The 22,290-nt window shown below is 40.7% G+C and overlaps 1 long non-coding RNA gene across 1 annotated transcript in view; it reads left to right on the top strand.

The window, feature by feature from the left end:
• Nucleotides 1–22,290, top strand: part of LOC134296693 (uncharacterized) — a 97,383-nt gene that overhangs the window by 42,082 nt on the left and 33,011 nt on the right. The window lies entirely within an intron of this gene.

Here is a 22,290-nt window from a genome sequence, read left to right as displayed (position 1 = left end):
ATGATTCAATTGTTTTGTAGGATTGCTTCCAAAGGGACTGAATTGGTTTTGGGTCTCCAATTTGGCCATATTTTTCTACACATGTTAATGGCAAAGAAATGAATTCTGAACATACCACAGCGTCCCCCCAGGGATCATTAGAAAAGTAAACAAAAATAATAAAAATTAAAAAGCATCAATTTCATGATTCTTTTTAATGCCAGCTGTTGTGTGACAACATTTTAAAATACTTTGGAGAGCTTCATAAAAGCATATCTGAAAGGGTCAGAGGGACCAAACAATTTCTCTGTATAAAAAGAACACAATTTTTGGGAATTTTTATCTCAGAAAAAGGGTAAAATAAAAATTGAACATAATAATGTTGTGTAAAATTCTCATGCTGTAGAGCATGTGAATTGGGAAGCATTTTTTCTCTCTTGTCTCCTCACAATATTAGAACCCAGGATCAACCAACGAATGCTGGACAGAAAAAAGAGACACATGCTTCATACCCATTGCTGAATTGTGATCAGGTCCACCAATTAGTCTAGTTTTCAAAAGGAATTGTAGGTTTTCATGGGAGAAAACGCTATATCAATGACTGCTAGTTATAATAGCTGAATTATCTCACCAGTATCCAAGTCAGTGTGTGTCTGAACACAACTTGCTGGGAAACATGAACAGGAAGGTCCTTGTTGATTTCTTCAACAATCATAATACAGGGTGTTTGAAAAAGAACTCCCTATTTTAAGTATAAATCCATTAAAACTAGGGAGTTCTTTTTCAAACACCCTGTACATTGGCTACAGTGGGAGTTGATGAAATAGTTAATTAGGATAAGTCACCCACCACTTCTTTCATTTCAATATTGTGGCTGACTTTATTTCTGAATGCCGTATTTTTTCGAGTCTAGTGCACATCTTTTTTGGACAAAAATGGCTAAAATTAGGGTGCACATTTGTATTAAGTATTATGGTAATCTAAGTGTTGAGGCAAAGTCAAAGGGGAAGTTGCTTCAGAATGCCATGAGGCTTACAAACAGGGAGAAGCCATTGGGAAAAGAAGAGGAAAAGACCAAGAGAAGGAAGCTACTTGCTTTTACAAGATTTTCTGCCTCCCCGCTCCAAGATTAGTCTGCTTCTAAAGCCAAACAGAGAAAAACCTGGGAAGGGGACAGAAAGGGAGGGGGAGGGCAAAGAGGCAGCACCTGAAGCCAAACAGAGAACAGGGATGAAGGCCAGCCTTCTTCCCCAGCCAGGAGGGAGAGAGAGAGAGAAAGAAGAGGGGAGATAGGCAGAAGCTGTTGCTGAACTGGTCCCCACAGAGTGCTTTTTTTCCAACTACTTCCACTGAAATATAACCTACTCCAACTGATATAAACCGAGGGCCTTCCTTTTAAATATTAACTAGGACTGACATTGCTTGGTTTCCAAGATCATCCTACTTTAAACGCTGCAAAGTTCTGGAGCCTGTAGTTCAGGGAGCTCCATGTGATTTGCTTGTAGTTCACGGTGCCCTGTGCATCCTCCCTCCTTTCTCCATCAGATGGGGACCCTGTTGGCCTTTCCTGTATCAGATGGGGGAAAGGCACAAAAAATGTGGGTAGTTACACTGAAGCTACCCCAAACCCACTTATGACGCTTCCTCGCCACTTCAGGATGAATGTGTGCGGGGCCAAGACAGCGTTGTCTGATGCTGCTCAGCAGGCCTCGTCCCGAAGAGGAAAAGGGGGCCAAAAAACCCTGGTGTGATGAGGTGGTAGGTAAAATTTAGGACCCCAGCATAGCCCTCCTAGGATGCATCTACACTGTAGAATTAATGCAGTTTGGCACCATTTTAATTTCCATGGCTCAGTAGTATGCAATCCTGGCAGTTGTAGTCTGGTGAGACAGCAGCATTGTTTGGCAGAGAAGGCTGAAGACCTTGCAAACTACTGCCCTCATGATTCTATGGCATTGAATCATAGCATTGAAAGTGGTGTCAGACTGCATTAATTCCAGTGCAGATTCACCCAAGGACTTTGAAATCACCTAAGATGCACCTACACTATAAGCATGTTTGCTGCTGTCCAATAACACTGAGAATACCATTATTCAGTGTATGGAATCTTGGGATTTGTGGTTTGGGCAGGCACCTCTTTGGCAGAGACATCTAAAGAGCTTGTAAAATTACAACTTTCAGGATTTCATAGCATAGATGCAGGGCAATTAAAGTTGTGTCAATCTGCATTCATTCTACAGCATAGATTAACTCAAGGAAGCTAGGGCAAGATAAACAGGAGAGGATCCTTAAAGGAAAGCTTACCTATTTTTCTGGGGTTTTTTTTCCAGTTTCTGGAAGATTTGGTGTCCTAACACTTTGGATTTTAAAGAAGCTGCTCTAAGCAGGCAGTAACTGCACATCTTTTTTGACCAAATTTCAAAGTGTGCACTTTTTGCAGCTGCACATTACGTTTGCCAGCAAATATATTTTTGGTGGATCCTCCAGTAGTGCAGCAGGTTAAACCACTGAGCTGCTGAATTTGCTGACTGAAAGGTTGGTGGTTTGAATCTGGGGAGCTGTGTGTGCTTCTGCTGTTAGCCCCAGCTTCTGCCAACCTAACAGTTTGAAAACATGCAAATGTGACTAGATCAATAGGTATCGCTCCAGCATGAAGATAACGGTACTCCATGCAGTCATGCTGGCCATATGATCTTGGAGACGTCTATGGACAACGCTGGCTATTTGGCTTAGAAATGGAGTTGAGCACCAACCCCCAGAGTCAGACATGAATGGACTTAATGTCAGGGGAAAACCTTTACTGTATATTTTTGATTTCAGGGTTTTGAAAATTGAGGTGCGCATTACATTTGATGTCGCACTAGATTCAAGTAAATACGGAACTTCACCATACTTTGATAGCATATCTACCATCACCTCATTTCACTTTCTTGAAATTTCTGGGATTTTTGAGATCCAGAGAGTTTAGAAAACTCTGTATTCAATATTGACAATTACATTTCTAGGTCTTTTATTATGAGAAACTCCACTCATATTTGACTTCAGATAAATTGTATGTGTGAGAAGATTCCCAATAACTACCTGGAAATAATCATCTGCAGTTAAAACCTCTTCTTTTTGTTTTCTATGAACAATGATTGGGAGTCTTATTACAAGAATATTAATTTTCTTTTACAAAAAGTCTTTTCATTCTAGCATGTTCTATATGAACTAATTGCCAGACTGTAATTAATGTCATCAAAGAATTTGTATTTACTACTCAATTAAAAAAAACCCCCCTTTTTTCTATAGGAATTGTTTGAAATTTCTTTTGCGCTCAATTGAATGAACAATTGAGTGATTTCCTTGGGTAATAGACTTAATTAATCATAGAAGGCATGACTGCCAAAGTGACAGCTAGAATAGTTTTTGGAGGGGGTAGTTTAGTCTGTTGGGTGTATTACAGACTAATGCAATTTGCCTGGTTTTCATCAATGAGAGTCATAAACATGAATCATATTTCCAGAAACTGCTACTTAAAGCCTCTTTCTTTTGAGGTCTCTGACTACTATTCAAAGAAAAAAAAGGGGAAGAAGATATTCAATTAGAACTGAATGATTTCTATACAGGGGTAGATTTGCTGTTATTTAAATGTAAACAAAATTTTACAACTTCTTCTACTCCTCCCTTATATTATGCTTTCTTCTCTTATCGAGATTCAAAGTGGGTCAACATACTAAAAACAATACAAATGACAATTAGAAACCTGTAACATTCTGGATTTGCTTACATATTAAATTAGTTATTTGTTTTATGAGGTTTCTTTCTCTCATTGTCTCTTTTTTGTGTAATTCTCTGTTAATTTTCTTTTCTAAAGAAGTTTTATCCACAAATAATAATAATTTCATTCTTATATTCCGCCACCATCTCTCAGAAGGGACTTGGGATAGTTTACATAAGAAATAAGGTACATTTAAATAACAAATTTAAAATCATAGTCTCTGATCTCGTAGTTATTGTCCAAGCCGATTCATTTAGATTAACTTTGTGATTGTATATCGCAGTGGTTGTGCTACTCCCTAAACACTTGTTTCCACAACCAAGTTTTGACTTTCTTCCTGAAAACCAAGAGGGAGGAAGCCGATCTAATATCACTGGGGAGGGAGTTCCATAACCAAGGGGCCACCACTGAGAAGGCCCTGTCCCTCATCCCCACCACTCGCACCTGTGAAGGGGGTGGGACCGAGAGCAGGGCATCCCCAGAAGATCTTAATGTTCATGCTCATTCATAGGGAGAGATACATTTGGACAGGTAAGCTGGGCCAGAACTGTTTAAGGCTCAATCGGCTAAAGCCAGCATTTTGAATAGTGTTGGATAGCAGATTGGCAACCAGTGGAGCTGTTGCAACAGGAGGACTGTGTGTTCCTTGTTCGGCTCTGGTGAGCAATTTGGCTGCCGCCTGTTGGATTACTTGAAGGTTTTGAACAGTCTTCAAAGGCTGTCTCACATAGAGCATGTTGCCATAGTCTATTTGAGATGTAAGAAGAGCATGGACAACCATGGCCAGGTCTGGCTTCTCGAGGTATGGATGCAACTGGTGCACAAGTTTTAATTGTGCAAAAGCACCCCTGCCCATTGCCGAGACCTGGGGTTCCAGACTCAGGAGAATCCAGGAGAACTCCCAAAATGTGAAGCTGTGAATCCCGGGGAAGTGTAACTCTATCCAGCACAGGCTGTAACCCTATACACTGTTTGGCCTTTTGACTGACCAGGAGTACCTCTGTCTTGTCTGGGTTCAGTTTCAATTTGTTTGTCCTCACCCATATCATCACAGCTTCCAGGCACTGGTTCAGGACCTGGACAGCCTCCTTAGCCATTGGTGGAAAGGAGTGATAGAGTTGGACATCATTTGCATACAGATGGCATCAAACTCCAAAATTCTGGATAATTTCCCCCAGCAGCTTCATGTAGATGTTAAACAACAACTACCTTTCACCCATCCTTTATTAACTATGTTTATGCAGATATAGATATTCCAAAATCAAAATTCTGAAAAACATCTGGTCCCAAATTTTTCAGATGAGGGAGAATCAACCTGTATGCTTTTAGTCCAAATAAATTATTATGATTTTAAACTGTCAAAAATAGTTTAAACTGATTTTATTGGATGCCACCTTGAGATTCTTGAGCTTCTTGGATATATTTTTAAAATAAGTAAGTGAATTTGCCCTTTATCTTTAATCCAATATATGGGCTGTATGTTATTACCAAGAGAGATAATACAGATATACTTAAATTTCTGATACAGCCTGCAGTGCAGTTGAAAAGTGCCAGGACTCTGGACTAAAAGCATTACAAATTAGCCCAAGCATGATTCCCATCTCTAAACCTAATCAATTGGGCAAAGGGCAAGACAAGATCATTCCGGTCACTATTAATGGGAATGTTTCACAGTTGCAAGGGGGAAGTCTGCACATTTTGGTAGATATCAGAAAAAATGAATGTATACCTTTCTGAACCTTCAAGCAAATGTTTTTAAGTATTTTTGCACTGCTGCTCTAAATATAAAGTTTGCATATGTGCTCACATACAAATTTATTTATATGTCATTACCGGTATGTATCTATTATGAATATATGTATCTTTAGAGTCAAGGATGGACAGATTCCTGTGGTTCAGCCTTTGCTCCCTTTTCAAACTTGGAGCACTATACAGGTAGTCCCCGAGTTACAAACATCCAACTTTCAAATAAGTCATAGTTAAGAATGGGGGTGAAGCAACAAGAAATGAGAGAAATCTACCCCTTAGGAGGGAAATTCACTCCTGAAAGAGTTATGATGGGGAAAAGGTGTCTCCACTGGGACTTTCTCATCAATCCTTGTTTCCACAAGAAGCCAAATTTTTAAAAATTTTTCAAAATCCAATTGTCACATATGGCTGAAGTTACACTTAGAAAATGTACCTGTTCTGACTTATGTACAAACTGAACTTAAGAACAAAGAGAGCCTATATTGTTCGTAACTTGGGGCTGCTTGTACTTCCTCTTCTAAATATAGGTAAAGGTAAAGGTTTCCCCTGATGTTAAGTCCAGTCGTATCTGACTCTGGGGGTTGGTGCTCACCTCTATTTCTAAGCCGAAGAGCCGACATTGTCCATAGACACCTCCAAGGTTATGTGGCCAGCATGACTGCATGGAACGCTGTTACCTTCCCGCTGGAGCGGTACCTATTGATCTACTCACATTGGCATGTTTTTGAACTGCTAGGTTGGCAGAAGCTGGAGCTAACAGCGGGCGCTCACTCCGCTCCCCGGGTTTGAACCTAGGACCTTTTGGTCTGCAAGTTCAGCAGTTCAGCGTTTTAACACACTGAGCCACCATAAATATACATAAATATACGTATTTTAAAACTTGGAAAAGGCTCCTTGGCTCCTTAGGGAGCAATTTTTTTCATGCTACCATGTGGTTTAGTCTAAGAAGGACCGTCCCCCCCCCCCCCCAACCAATGGAAGTAAATGGAAATCCATTTTGGTTTTGAAAATGCTGTATCTGAATAAGCTCTGAGAGGAGTGTAGTAAAGGTCACGAAGATCAAATGACATTGCTCAACCAAAATTCTGCACCTAGGAACATTTCTTTCAGTCCCCCCATTTCTAGTATTGCAGAAAGTGAGCTACTGCAAATTGTTCATACCTTGAACTTTTCGCTTTTCTATGTTCACATTCCCTTGGTCATTTTGTCTGCTCTTTATTGGAATGCCTTGACATTATTTCTGGAAGCTCAGCTAAAGTTTTATGAAAGTTGAGGGTTGTAGGAAACTTTTATGGGGGCAGAATTCCTATATTGGAAAGTAACACCCTTCCCCCCCCCCCCCCCCCCCGGAAGATATGGCCTCGAGCTCAGGAGAGACAAAATAGTAGTGTATCCTTAAAAAAAAAAAATTAGGGTCCTTTCCTAGTTTTAAATATATATATAATGCTTTGCAGTAGGTTGGATTGCCAGGAATGGGTTCCTCTGCAGATAGTAATACACTTCAAGAGAAGAAACCACTTTAGTGGCCTCCAGGAATAATAGTTGTTGCTTATTTGTTCAATCGCTTCCGACTCTTCATGACCTCAAGGACCAGTCCATGCCAGGGCTCCCTGTCGGCCATCACCGCCCCCAGTTCCTTCAAGGTCAAGCCAGTCACTTCAAGGATACCGTCCACCCATCTCGCCCTTGGTCAGCCTCTCTTCCTTTTTCCTTCCATTTTCCCCAGCATCATGATCTTTTCCAAGCTTTCCTGTCTTCTCATTATGTGGCCAAAGTACTTCATCTTTGCCTCTAATATCCTTTCCTCCAGTGAGCAGCCGGGCATTATTTCCTGGAGGATGTACTTGCAGTCCAAGGCACTTTCAGAATTTTCCTCCAACACCACAGTTCAAAAGCATCTATCTTCCTTCGCTCAGCCTTCCTTACAATCCAGCTCTTGCATCCATAAGTTACTACAGGGAATACCAGGGAATAGAGACCAGTATTAATTGCAGGAGGTGCTTTGCATCAAAAAGCTACATGTGATGATTGTGGAATGGAGAGGCCAGACTGCCCTCTCACATACCTCTTTGAAACATTAATGGCAGCTAATAGAGAGGGTGGGTGAGTGAGTTCAAGAATTAGGTTTCTGTCTTGGTATCCTCTTGGTGTAGGGTTTTGCTCTGGAACAGACTCTAGTAAGCTGTGTAGAATCATAGAATCATAGAATTGTAGAGTTGGAAGAGACCTCATGGGCCATCCAGTCCAACCCCTTGCCAAGAAGCAGGAAATCGCATTCAAAGCACCCCCGACAGATGGCCAGCCAGCCTCTGCTTAAAAGCCTCCAAAGAAGGAGCCTCCACCACAGTCCGGGGGAGAGAGTTCCACTGTCGAACAGCCCTCACAGTGAGGAAGTTCTTCCTGATGTTCAGGTGGAATCTCCTTTCCTGTAGTTTGAAGCCATTGTTCCATGTCCTAGTCTCCAGGGCAGCAGAAAACAAGCTTGCTCCCTCCTCCCTATGACTTCCCCTCACATATTTGTACATGGCTATCATGTCTCCTCTCAGTCTTCTCTTCTGCAGGCTAAACATGCCCAGTTCTTTAAGCCGCTCCTCATAGGGCTTGTTCTCCAGACCTTTGATCATTTTAGTTGCCCTCCTCTGGACGCTTTCCAGCTTGTCAACATCTCCCTTGAACTGCGGTGCCCAAAATTGGACACAGTATTCCAGGTGTGGTCTGACCAAGGCAGAATAGAGGGGTAGCATGACTTCCCTGGATCTAGACTCTATACCCCTATTGATGCAGGCCAGAATCCCACTGAAATTACATGTGTAATTTCAGTGGGAGGGCTGGGAGTTTACTTTTCAGCAAAAATCTGAATGGGGAAACCAACCCAAATATTTGGATTGCCCTTGGGGGTCAGGTGGTTCATCCAAGTGTAGGCTGCAGGGATTGGTCTCTGGAAAGACACCTCTAGTCCCGCATCAGGTTGCTCCCCCCTCTTGCTCCTTTCAGCCAAAATAAATTAATAGGATATAGGCTTTAAAAAGTGGCCATTATTTCAACCCATTCTTTGTGTCTGGTCTCATAATTTCTTTAATGTTTGATGTTTCATCATCAAAGAAGCATTTTTGCCCATGAGATTTTAATAATAAAACCATAGAGCTAGGAACTCTCTCTGTTGTTGTCATTATAAGTGCAATACATTGGGAAGCAAACACAGTTGTTCAGTTGTTCAGAGTTTGTAATTCAAATAATAAGCACCAAGCCTGGTAAATGAGAAAGATTTCTTTTTTTGGAAATTAGGATTTCTAAGTTCTTTATTAAATAGGGAGAGGGAAACACACATTTACAAGCAATGCTTTAAAGAATATATGGAAATCATAGTTTACTCAAAAGAACTCTGCTTTGAACAGCAGTCTAAGTTAGCTATTCCAAAAGAACCTGCAACAGTAGGTGACCAAGATCACACAGTTGTCTTTGTGTGTGTGCATGAAAGCAAATGTAATTTTCAAAATAAAGTTATCACCCTGAGGTTTCTCCCACTTTTCTGAGGACTGGAAAAAGGTGGACACACCTTGAACAACTGAGAAGAGCAGCCAAGGCTTGAAACCTGGGAACAGCTAGGATTTGCGAAAATACCTGGCATACTGAAATGGTAAAGGGCTGCATCATTCAGGCCTAGCCACCTAGAAATGTGCTGTGTCACCATGACTAGTCATGTGGCTGATGCAATATGTGATGGTAGGCAAGTGGCTCCCACGTGCTCAGTGATGATGGCTTGATGAGGTTTTGGTGAGAGTTAAAGGACAGAGAGAGAGGACTGTACAATTTGTATAGCTGTAATTATCTCATGCAACTTTGAAAACAAAGCCTTCCTGTGGTTTGAAAGAACATCTGTGTTTGGTGTCTTTATTGTTCCTGCAATCCTCTCCTATACCACATAAAGGAGTGATTGGATTCCAGCTGGATTTCTGCTTGGAGGCATCATCCTTTCCTTGATGATGTAAAATAGGATTTTTTAGAAGAATCCTCACCATGTGCTCTCGTCTAGAGATTCTAACCATGATTAGGTTAAGAAAATGCCCAGGGATAGTTTTCTCTCCCCCCCACCTCCCCAAGTCATAATAGCAACAGCTTCAACAGAATACATCTTGACTAGCTTGAGAAGATTTGAAAAATCACTGCTGATTAATGTAGTTGTGGCACACCATTCCATCAATGATGCTAGGGACTGAAGGAGCAGTCATTGTGTTTTACTAATCCTTGACTGATTGCTGTTCTTATCCACATGTTGTTAGTACCTGATATCGGTAAAATGCACTAGCCCAGCTCTCTTTTATAATTGCAAGAACAATTAGGAAGCTCTGCATTCCTTGAATAACAATACATCTAAAGGAAAGTTTCATCTCCATTATTGAGAAAAGTGTTAGACTTGATCCATTGAAGAAGCTCTCTTGCATATAAAAACAGATACCCTTTATCTGAAAGGGATTTCAATACATTATTACAGGAATTTTCCCTGGGAAATTAACTCTCTTCACCTTCTCATGGAAGTCTTATGTTGCCTTTCAACATTCTGTGAAGACCAAGTTACTATGCTAAGCAATATGTACTACATTTATATATCTGTCCTATACACATATAGTGCATAGCAATCCTCAGGTGATGAATTGCAGCTATCAGCATTCCTTATTATGTGCAGTGCAGGTTAGGGATGCTGGGATTTTCAATTTTAAAATCATCAGAACTGCACAGTTAATACACCAGACATTAAAAGTAGGGATCGGTGAGATGTCTTTGCTATGTGAGGAGATCGAAACCCTGATTTTCCCCCTCATATTAATTTACTGTTGGCCATTAGTTTTACAAGGCAATTCCTCTCCACCCTGAGTACTGAAGATAGGAACTATCACATGCCTACATTTAGGAGTTCCTAGTTTGTATGTCTCTCTAAGATTAAAGCTACTTTATTTCTCTATCTGGCAGCATGGGACAGAATTATGGGATTAGTAGGTGCTCAACTTCTGATTTGAGAATACTAATTATTATGCTTATGAAAGACAAGTTTCTCTCAGAATTTCCAACACTGAATGCTGAACTAGAAAATATCCTGTTTACACAATTTGCAATTTTGTGACTGTCTTTTTAAATAGTAGACATGGCAGCCCTGATCCAGAACAGGAAAACAGGACTCTGATGTGAAACAAGGTGCATTTGATTCCATTCTAAATCAGGACCTGCATTTGCTCCCTTCTTCGAAATCACAGTTACAGAAAAAAGATGAGTAGTAAGTTCATAAGAATAACCATGCTGAAAAAATTATGTTTTTAAGCAAGCACTTCAACTCGTGGTGATCCTATTATGCAAGTCCTACTGTAGTGTCTTCTCAGCAGTTTCATTCAGAGGAAGTTTGACGTTGCCTTTTTCTTAGATTGGGAGAGTTTGACTTGCCCAAGATCACCCAATGGGTTTTCATGGCTGTTCAGGGATTCAAACCCTAGTCTCACAGTGCCCTAATACAATACTCATCTCCATCTCTTTGAAGAAAAAGGTTTTTACTCTACACTAGTAGTAAGAACTTTTTACTCTATACCAAAAGCAAAACTTTCACATTCCTACTGATTTTCAGACTGCAGCTGCCAACATTCCTCAAGATTGGCTATGTCAGCAAGGTTTACTAGGTTTCCTGTCCTTGCTTAACACAATTTATCTTCACCTTCTAAAATTGTTTGCTGACCTCATGCTGATGGGAAATTTGGGAAAGGTAATCCAAAAATGATCTGATGATATAGTATAGTGCATTAATTTGTGGGGGTTTTTTTCCATTTGCAGCCAACTATTTTATCTAGTCCCACATGAATCAGGACCCAGAGAATAATTACATTGTGTTCCTATGCCAGGACATAACCTAAGAGTCTCTTGCATAATATTAATAAATAAATCATGTGTAATACTCATGATTTATAAATTTGGCATAAGATACTGCGAATAAGTCTCCATTCCTAAGCAGGTTGATTTAGATATAGGGAACAAATGGAGCAATAAATCAATGCAACTGATCAGCTTCTTTCTCGCCATCACTGATTAAAATGAAAGAGGACTACGGTAGTGCTAAGGGATCATGACTAGACATAGCCTATGATGGTTGAAAGCTTGATTTTTTTTCTTAGAACCACTAGGGACCTCGTCACATTGAGGTCCTAATCTGTGGGGCAGCGAGAGGATTCACCACGCAGCTTGGCCAATCTGTGAGTAGCAAGGGAAACCATGCCCCACATTGCCCACTGCATCCCTTACCTCATCCCATGGGGGGGAAGCGTCACTGCCCAGCTTCCCTTGTGCTTCCTTGTGGAACATGGGAATCCTCCCATGTTTCCAGGGAAGCATCCTAGCATGCTGCCAGGATGCCTCCTCAATGGGACCCCACTGGAAGTTTCCTTATGTTGTCTGATGGCATCTGGTGGGCTCTGTGAAAGAAGTGTCCTGGTAGCATGCTAGGATGCTTCCCAAACTGCATGTGATAAGGTGGAAAGATGTGTCTGTTTGGTCCTTGCTTCCCTATGTACTGAGAAGTAGGTAATGGATACATCTTCAGAACAATGCTCTGGAAAAATGAAGGAGAGAGGAGTCTCTCATCCGCTATCTGGAAGTTGGTTAGGGGAAAACAGAAGCCTCCAAGCGGCAAGAGCAGTATATTCCCTTACTCTTGGCAGCTGTTTGCACAACACAGAGTCATTTGATCCTTATATATACTGAATTATCAAGCAATGCTCAGATTGTTACCATATTTGAGGTATTTCAGATGTGCCTTAGAAACCCAAATCCAATCACTGTGCTGTGGAAAGATAACAAAGAAAAGATAAGACATTGTTTTGAAACTAGGCACAGAGTAACATTAGAAAGCGTATCTTTTTCTGCCTTTTAATTAGAGTTCCAGCAGCTCTACTGGCATGTTGTATTTTATCTAATTATTTCTGCCAGTTCATCTGTCACATTCCTACCTTTCATCAAGGGACAGAGCTATATAGTGTCTCCTTGGTAGCAAAATATAAAGCAGTCTTTTTGAGACTGTTGAAACATCTTCCTTTTTTAAAAAAATACAGCAACACAATGTTGGGTTTCTTTTTTAAAGCTCTGTAAATAAGTAGAATAATGTTGACATCCAGTTTTCTTGGACAGGGCAATCCTATCAGCTGCTTTCTCATCCTTGAAACATTTGTGTATTTGTATTCAGGTTTCCCAATCCAACAAAAGGTAACCATGCACAGAAGTTTATTTGCATACACAGATTGCTCTTTTGGACCACCTTTCCTGGAAATAAATGGGATGCCATGCTTCATACCAAGCAATAGGCTGAATGAGGAATTTTTCAGCCTGCCAAGCAGACTAACATTGGCATCACGGGTCACTTGCTTTTGGAGAAAGGGTGAAGCCCCTTGAATGCAGCAACAGCTGCATGATTTACTACTGTTGAAAAATGCCAAACTTCCGTTAGTCATGCCACACATGTTCACAACCAATTCAGCTTGGCATAAAGGGAGGAAAGCCAAACATGAGTTTTCAGTAGAGAATACTCCACACATCCTGTATTTCTCCTGAGCTTCCTCATTCCTGCCATGCCAGGACAGCTTTCTTTCCTGCAATGCTACTTAAAAGCTGAGGCAAGAGCATCGGAAATACCCCAGCATATCTTTATTCACAATTGTCCAGTTGTCCATGATACTAGAAGGCTATGGAGAAGCCACTGAATATTTTATAGAAAAAAAAAATGAACATGTGTATTTATTTGGGGCTTGCTGGAGTCATCTCTATGTTTGGGATGCTTTTGAGATGAGCCAAACTAGTTGTTACAAAGAATGTGGGATTACATGTAATTGAATCATACAATTGAAAGGGACTTTAAAGGTTATGCAAGCCAGCCCTTTGGACATGTAGGAGATTTGCTGACACAATATCCCTGATTAGTGACTCTTGCATTTAAGAAGAAATACCAGATATGGAGAGGGTCTGAACTATGCCTATGACATGTGGGAAGGTTGTTTTAACTCCTCCCATCCCGTGCTATTGTCCCAAGGAAAATGCAAGGGAGGCTGCCTTTAACTTCAGTAGCAGCCTTTCTCCATTGATGGCTGGGCCAAGTGATGGCTTCTTTGCCAATGGAACCAGGTTGACACCTTTAAAATTCAGATTCAATCATTGAGGGGGTTCTATACCTGCCACCTTTGTTTCTCTCCAAAGCAAATATCAGAATTGCTTCTAGAGTCACTAACACAGTCACCAATGTAGACAATTTTGAATTTGAAGTATTTTGGATTTGGGAATTCGCAATAAAGTAAGCTCAACCTGTACTACATTGTGGCTTTAGATACTACAAAATTCAAAGATCTTTTATTCCTTTAAATGTTTAAACATTCCAGTGTTTTTCTTAGAATGGCTACTGAATTTGGTACACAATGAACAATTCCAGCCTAGTGGAACGGAACAAAAGGTCTTTTCTTGTTACTGTTATAGACAGGTCTTTCTATCTGCTGCTTTTGCATTCACCAGGATGCCTCTCCAATCCATATGGTTGTCAGTAGGGAAAGATGAGAATGAAGACGGTTATATGACATTGTATACTATTTGGCTAGTATCATTCATATAATTTCATTATTTTTGCTCAGTATTGGCTATGAATTTTGTTTGCATACCTTTTTTTTGACACACATCACTTAATTTGACACAATTCCATCTTCTTCAGCAGGACTTAGCAATGTAACTGATCAATGAAGTGAACTTACTGTGGCACAGTATTATTTGGGTTAATCCATGGCTCTGAGACTATATTGTCAATCAGTGTTTGTTGTATCTGTTAAGCAGATAAGATTGTAGTCGGTGGCTTAGCATGCTGTGTCATTTATTTACTATACTAAGATAAATGGCAGAGACTATCTCAAACACACCAATACTCAAAGTCTAAGAAAGGAAGCATAAGCAAAGAATCAACATGTTCATCCCTGAGTTTTAATGCTTATTACAATTTTGTTTTGTTAAATGATTTCTCTCTCTATCCAAACAGGACAGTATATTTGAAATTTAGGGGGCAATGAATGATGGTTTTACTCACTAATTATTAAAGCAATGTGCATGTATTTACAACATTACTATTATAATAACAAGGTAGATTGCATTACATTTTATAGCTATCCTCTATGCCTGCAAATAAGACTGATTAAATTCAAGGGACCTTAATGTCTATGAATCTTGACCTTTAGGAACACAACCTTATTATAACCAAGGCTCCTTCTTAGGAGGTTTTTAAACAGAGGCAGGATGACCATCGATCAGGGCTACTTTAAGTGTTCTTTTGATGCATGGCAGGGGGTTGGACTAGATAGCCCATGAGGTCTCTTCTGATTCTATTATTCTAACCTGAAGACCTCTATCATTACAGGCTGTGAAGAAATCATTGGATATCAAAGTAGAAAACATCAAGACTGGTTTGATGAAAATGTTAATGAGATCAAACAATCTATATATATAATAAAAGTGAAATCGGAGTATGTATCAGCGTTTTGATTGGCCTGGCGGAATATGTGCTCGCGTTTTGATTGGCCGCCACTATCCCAGGCTACTGAGACCAACAGGAATGACGGATCTGCACCAAACTTGGCACACTTCATCCCCACGATGCACTTTATGACCTGCTGCCATTTGGGGGAGGATGGACCACAGATGATGGGATTTGCAGTACTTTCAAACACTTTAACTCCCACAGACTACTGCAATGCCCACCAATGATGGAAATGGACCAAACTTGGCACACAGAACTCCTGTCGACCCCTTTACATCCTGATGTATATTGGGGCAGGATGGACCAAGGATGATGGAATTTGCAGTACCTTCCCTCACTTCTTGAGACCACAGCAACTGCCACAAATCACACAACTGAACCAAACCAGGCACACATATCCCAAATGACACACTTCACATGCTGCAGCAGTTTGACGGAGGGTGGACCAAGGATTATGGGATTTGCAGTACATTCATCCAATTCACCGCCCACAAACCACTGGGATGCCCATGAATGACAAAACTGTATCAAACTTGACATGCAGGTGCAGGGTAGCCCACTTTACATCCTGGTGCAGTTTGGGGGAAGAGGGACCGTGGATGAGGGGACTTACAATATCTTCAGTCACTTCCTGGGACTACTGTGACCCCCACCAATGACTGATCAAGACCAAACTTGGCACATAGAGCCACCATGGCCCACTCTACATCTTGGTGAGATTTGAAAGAGCTTGGACCTTGAATGATGGGACTTGCAGTATATTCATTCACTTCCTGAGACCACTGTCACCCCCATCAATGTCTCATCAAGACCAAACTTCAAACAGAGAACACCCATGACTCACTCTACACCCAGGTGCAGTTTGGAGGATGATGGACCATGGACGATGGGACTTCCAATACCTTCACTCACTTCCTGAGAGCACCGCGACCCACACAAATGACTGATCAAGACCAAACATGGTACATGGAGCCCTCATGACCTATTCTACATACTGGCTCTGTTTGGAGGGGGATGGACACTGGACAATGGGACTTGCATATGGGAGTTGGAGCTCACCCGCACCCACTGAACCCAGCTGACATTGGATATAGGCTACACTTGGAACACAGGCAAACAATGCCTTTCTCAAATGACCCGGGCATCGCCGGGTCTCCAAGCTAGTTAATCGATTAAAAAAGGAAAGCCTTCCAAATATGACAAAAAGATACCAACCGTGCTTCTGAGAAAGTGATCTTTACTAGTGCAAAAGCTGAGACCCAAAGAAGAACCAGAGAACTCAAGAACATCTGGTGGACTAAAAAAGGTGGAAGAAATCCAAAACCACACATGACACACGGGGATTCCTTAGTGCCGCAAAGATCATCTATGGCCCAACAAATCATGGCATACACCATTTACACTCGTCAAATGGAACTACACTTGCAAAAAGACAAAAATCAATTGTACTATTCTGGAAATAGCACTGGCCAAAAAGGTCTTTTCACAAATCCCACAACAACAAACCAGACATGTGCTAGCAGCACTGCCTAGTTTGGAGGAAGTCAGCAAAGCCATCAGCCAATTAAAAAATTACAAAGCACACAGACCTGATGGGATCCCTGTTCAAATCTTCAAAGAGGGTGGACCTGAGGTGAAACAACAACTTCACCATAGAATCATAGAATCAATGTGTTGCGGCTGCTAAAAAAGCCAACGGGATTCTGGCCTGCATAAATAGGGGTATAGCATCTAGATCCAGGGAAGTCATGCTCCCCCTCTATTCTGCCTTGGTCAGGCCACACCTGTGGAATACTGTGTCCAATTCTGGGCACTGCAATTGAAGGGAGATGTTGACAAGCTGAAAAGCATCCAGAGGAGGGCAACTAAAATGATCAAGGGTCTGGAGAACAAGCCCTATGAGGAGCGGCTTAAAGAACTAGGCATATTTAGCCTGCAGAAGAGAAGGCTGAGAGGAGACATGAGGAGAGGCGGATAAGAAATATTATTATTATTTACTAGAACAAAGTCAGTCTTTGCTTTTGTTTTTTATGACTGCTCCCATTAGAGCAGTGGTTCCCAACCTTTGGGGGTCCAGATGTTTTGGACTTCAGCTTCCATAATTCCTAACAGCTGGTAAGCTGGCTGGAATTTCTGGGAATTGAAGTCCAAAACAGCTGCAGGACCAAAGGTTGGGAATCACTGCATTAGAAAATGCATAAGGATGTGGATGAACTACAATTCACAAAATCATGAGTCAGTCGTCCCCAAACCCTGACAGTATTCAAAGTAGTAGGCTACATATGTTGGGTCAGTTTGCCAAGTTCGGTCCAGATCAGCTGGATTCAGTGCTTTCTGCATGCAGGTGAACTACAACTCCCAGCATGCAAGGTTAATGCCTCCTCCCCAAACCCTCTCCAGTATGTTCAGTTGGTTTTGTGGGTTTTCTGTGCCAAGTTAGATCTCAGTCTGTTGTCGGTGGGACACACTGTTTCTTTGGATGCAGTTGAACTATAACTCCTGAAAATCAAGGTCAATCCCCCCCCAACACCCCCCTCCAGTATGTTCAGTTGGTCATAGGGGGCCAGTGTCACAAGTTTGGTTCAGGTTCTATCATGGGGGGTCACAGTGATCTGTGGAAGTGGGTGAAGGAACTTCAAATACCATTATCCATTTTTCATCCTCCCTAAACCACACCAGGACATAAAGTGAGCCAATGGGGGGTGGGGGTCTGTGTCCTAAGTTTGGTCCGGGTCTGTCATTCGTGGGGGTTGCACTGGTCTCAGGAAATCCAGGCCCCAGCCAGAAAAATACATCACCCACATACATACACACAAACGCACACACACATGTGCGCACACGCACACACACACAAACATTCACTTTTATTACTTTACAGATAAGATTTATTTATTTATTTATTTATTGCACAATTCCATCTTCTAAAAGCAAAAATGAAAAAGCATTGCATAGAACCAGCATGGGCAAACTTCAGCCCTCCAGGTGTTTTGGACTCCAACTCCCACAATTTCTAACAGCCTATGGGAAGTTTGCCCATGCATAGAAGGTAGGTGATAGGAACATCATGGGATTGGTATGGTTTTACCCATGAAAAGAAAGGAATAGGAAAATCATGGGGGTGGAGGAGACTGACTGGCAGTGGGATGTGCATGGCATTGTGTGATAAGGACTATCTGCAATGTCTACCTGCAATGTTACTTTGCAGAACCCCCCCCCCCCCAATTCAGTGGTGGCACTGGCCAAAGGTGCCTTTGTAATGCAGTTACTGTCTCCTTGCTCCCAAACCTTGACACTGCATTTCCCACATTCTTTGAAATAAAGGGGGGAAATCTAAGCAGATCTTTCATTTTTGAACTAAATTCTTACATTTAAAATATTATTGCAGTTTTTTTGTTTTATAAGAACCTGCTTATGAAAGTCAAACTCCTTTTATGCCTCCTTTGAATTCATAAATAAACTTTGAAGCATTTCACTCTGATCTGTTATTGTGTTTACCTACCTTTCCTCTTCTGCTGAGTTGCATGGAAAGCGCAGCAACACTGCTCATTATATTTGAAAGGATTGAATTCATTATCTTCACTTTCCAACCCTATTCTCACCCAATTGATCCAGATGAGGTGTTTGTTGGCCAAAAACCTGGACATTTTTCTCTCCACCTTCTAAGACATACTTCTTTTTTCCCAACAAATATTCAACTTCTAAAGAGAACTCCATTGTTTCAGTTGTCTATTAACTGGGTGATTTGTGGATCAAATGTTGTTATTGTAGTTGTCAATTGCCATCAAGTAGTCTTTGATTTATGGTGACCTTATGAATGAGCAACCTCCAAGTCACCAGGTTATCAACAGTCCTGTTGACTTCTTCCAAAATCATGATGACCATTTTCTTGCTGAATTCTGTCAACCTGTAACATGGACTTCCTCTTTTGCTACTTTCTGTCTACTTTCGCAAGGGTAGATCTGTGGGCAGGATATTTTTTTCAATCTCCATGGCTATTGGAGGGTCCAATGGACAGGAAATTGCAGCGATTCTGGGAGTTATTGGCCAAAAATGTTTAGGGATGCAAATTTGGGGATGATTTACACTGATGAAGAATTCAGGAGAACTCAAAAGATTTTTTTTTTAATTTTATGATATACCGGTTAATCCTAATTCAGGTTAAGATTTTTGTTCTGGAATTTTGTAATTAAATTTATAAAGGATTAATGAATGCTGCAATCTTCCTGTTCTTGTGCATACTTATTATGGTAGGTGATTAATGCCTACTGTTTAATATATAAATCTTCCATTGTAATAAGAGGATAGGGGTATTTATTTAACAGCCTTTTAAACAGAGGCTAGTTGGCCATGTGTCAGGAATACTTTGATTATGTATTCCGTGTACTCCTGCATAGCAGAGGGTTGGACTGGGTGACCCTTGTGGCTTCTTACAACTCTTTGATTCTGCGATTTGCAGATGCCTTTACTTTAGGTCTTCCCATAGGCCATGTACATAACATTACATTTTCTCTGTGTGTATGAGCGTGCATGCACACAGTTTTTCTCTTTTCCATTCTGCCTTGAATTCTTCCTTTTTTGAAGATGTTCAGTTTCCACCATCCCTTTGACAATGCTGAGTAGACATTTTTAGTGTGCATAGGTTGGGCAGATTTGTCTTTTCTTCTCTCTCTCAGAGGCCACAGTAATGACAGGTGGATTAAAGGTTAGGAGGTTCATTCATTGCTGCGAACAGGGCATGATGGAGCTATGACTGTTTGCTCTTCTCCCTTTTTGAGGTCACTGCAATTTCAATTGCTGCTGCTGGAGACTAGTCAGGATGGAGCTGTATTTTCCTATTCTTCTCTACCTACCTCTGAGGCCACCACAGTAGTGTGATGTTAACAAACATTTGAAATCTGAGTCCATAATTTATTTTGGGAATGATTCTGGAAAGTATATAAATTCACTTACATTTTCTTTGCTTTTCTCTGTACGTGGCTAGGTTTATTTATTTTTGAAGAGGGCTGCTGAATTCTATTTACTATCTATTTGAGGTGAGGAATATGTAGCCCTCCAAAGGTTGTGCTATTACAAATAATTGGTAATTGACCATCTATATTTGATGGAAATTGAAGTCTGACAGTATATCTTGAAGGCCATGTATGTCCCACCCTTTTTATAGCAATGGTTCAAAAGCCCAATGCAATATGGTGAGAAGAGTAAACTGGGGCCCCATCTACACTGCCACATAATCCAGTTTCTGAATCCAGATTGTCTGCTTTGAACAGGATTATATGGCCCTGTAGACTCATATAATCAAGTTCAAATCATATAATCTGGATTCAGAAACTGGATTATGTGGCAGTGAAGATCCAGCCTGAGATGTTCCAGATCAAATCTAATCTCAGTCATGAATGCACCAGATGACTTTAGTCAACCTAGCATTCACTGTCCTACCACCCTCACCTAAAATATGAGACTAGTATTATCTTAATAGACAATTTAAAGGACAGTTGTAAAACCTAAGAGCAACATAATATATGTGAAATGCTTCAAGCACTATGTAAATGCTAATTATTCTGTGGTTTTTATTATTTGATTATAATATAATTGCTATTTTAAAATGAAAGCACCCAAATCATTACACACAAATCAATGTCATCAACTTGCTTATTTATTTATTTTATTTACTTACAGTATTTATATTCCGCCCTTTTCACCCCGAAGGGGACTCAGGGCGGGTCATAATGTACACATTCAAGGCAAACATTCAATGCAATATGAACATAGAGACAGAGACAGAGACAGAGAGGCAATTTAACCTCCTCCAGCTTCCAGCTTCCTGAGGGGATGCTCAATTCCGGCCACAGGGGGAGCAGCTGCTTCATCATCCACTGTGATGCCAACTTCCTCATTCCAAATGCTGCTGGACAATTTTTATTGTGTCGTAAATTAGTACCCTCCCCGCATAGTGGCATCTAAATTTCCTACTTGATAGATGCAACTATCTTTCAGGTTGCTTAGGTCAACAATGAGCAGGGCTATTTTTTATTTTAATGGCCGGGCTGGCCTTGAACTCATGACCTCTAGGTCATAGTGATTTATTGCAGCTGGCTACTAACCAGCCTGCGCCACAGCCCGGCTTATCAGTGGATAATCATCACTAAAGTGCCCTGAAAGACTAGTTTGGTTAATGCATAGGATAGAACCTCTGTGGAACTCCCTGTCAGAAGAAATCATGCAGGTCTCAGCTTTGATGAAGCAGTTTAAGCTTGTCTTATTTTACCTGGCCTTAAATGTCTCATCTTGATTATACGGTGATGTTGCTTGGCAACACATGTCCCAAATATCATTTTTGAAGTGTTGATGGTTATGAAATTAACTTTCTTCTATATCAAGATGATCTGCTAATGTATACCTGTTCTACTAAAAGACATGGAGACCAGAATGGTTTGAGCATTAGACTAGGATACAATGAGATCAGGTTTTGAACCTCCTCTCAGCCATAGAAACCTATTGGTTGACCATGGGCAAGTCATATTCTTTCAGCAAGGGCAAACTTCCAAATAAACTCTGCCATTATAAATTTGTGCTGGATTGCCATAAGACAAAAATGACTTAAAGGCATACAAGTGAATGACACATATACTCAAACATTACTTTCACTGGCAGTTGGACAACAACATTTTTTCATAAAACATTATTTTCACTTGCAGCTGAATTACAATATAATGAAGTGAAAAGGAATACCTAAATATGCACATGCATGTACACACACAACATACAACACATTCAGCAAACCATTTAACCCATACTCTGAGTAAGGCAGCTGCCATTTTAAAAGTTTCAAATTGCACTATAAATTATTCTGAAAGTGTTCATCAGGGGGATATTGTGCAGCAGTTACTGAAGGTTCATCTGACTGCTGATTAGTATGCTAACTATGCTATTCATTTTATACAAAGTTCTGTTTCTGTCTGCATGATTTTATCAAAAGCAGACCAGCCTGAAAGTACAAACCTTTGTGTATGGAAAATTTAAAATCAGATATGTATAGTCATGCACTAAGCTCTTTGTTTGCTTAGCTCTATGCACTAAGCATACTGTGTTTCACTATAGTGAAATGCAGAGAATCACATGAAAAAAATGCTGACTCCATATATTTCTTTCCTTTGTTCTTACTAATTTCTGTGTTTAAATGATTAAACCTGGGGGTGGAGGTGATGACAAAGTACCCAAAAGTTTTTTCAGCAAAGGAAACAAACAGCATTATGGATAAAAGTTATGG

Source organism: Anolis carolinensis, chromosome 2 (genome assembly GCF_035594765.1).
Source record: "Anolis carolinensis isolate JA03-04 chromosome 2, rAnoCar3.1.pri, whole genome shotgun sequence".
In the NCBI taxonomy this organism is placed as follows: Eukaryota; Metazoa; Chordata; class Lepidosauria; order Squamata; family Dactyloidae; genus Anolis; species Anolis carolinensis.
Note: the sequence above shows the minus strand (reverse complement) of the source record. Positions and strands in the feature narration are given on the sequence as shown.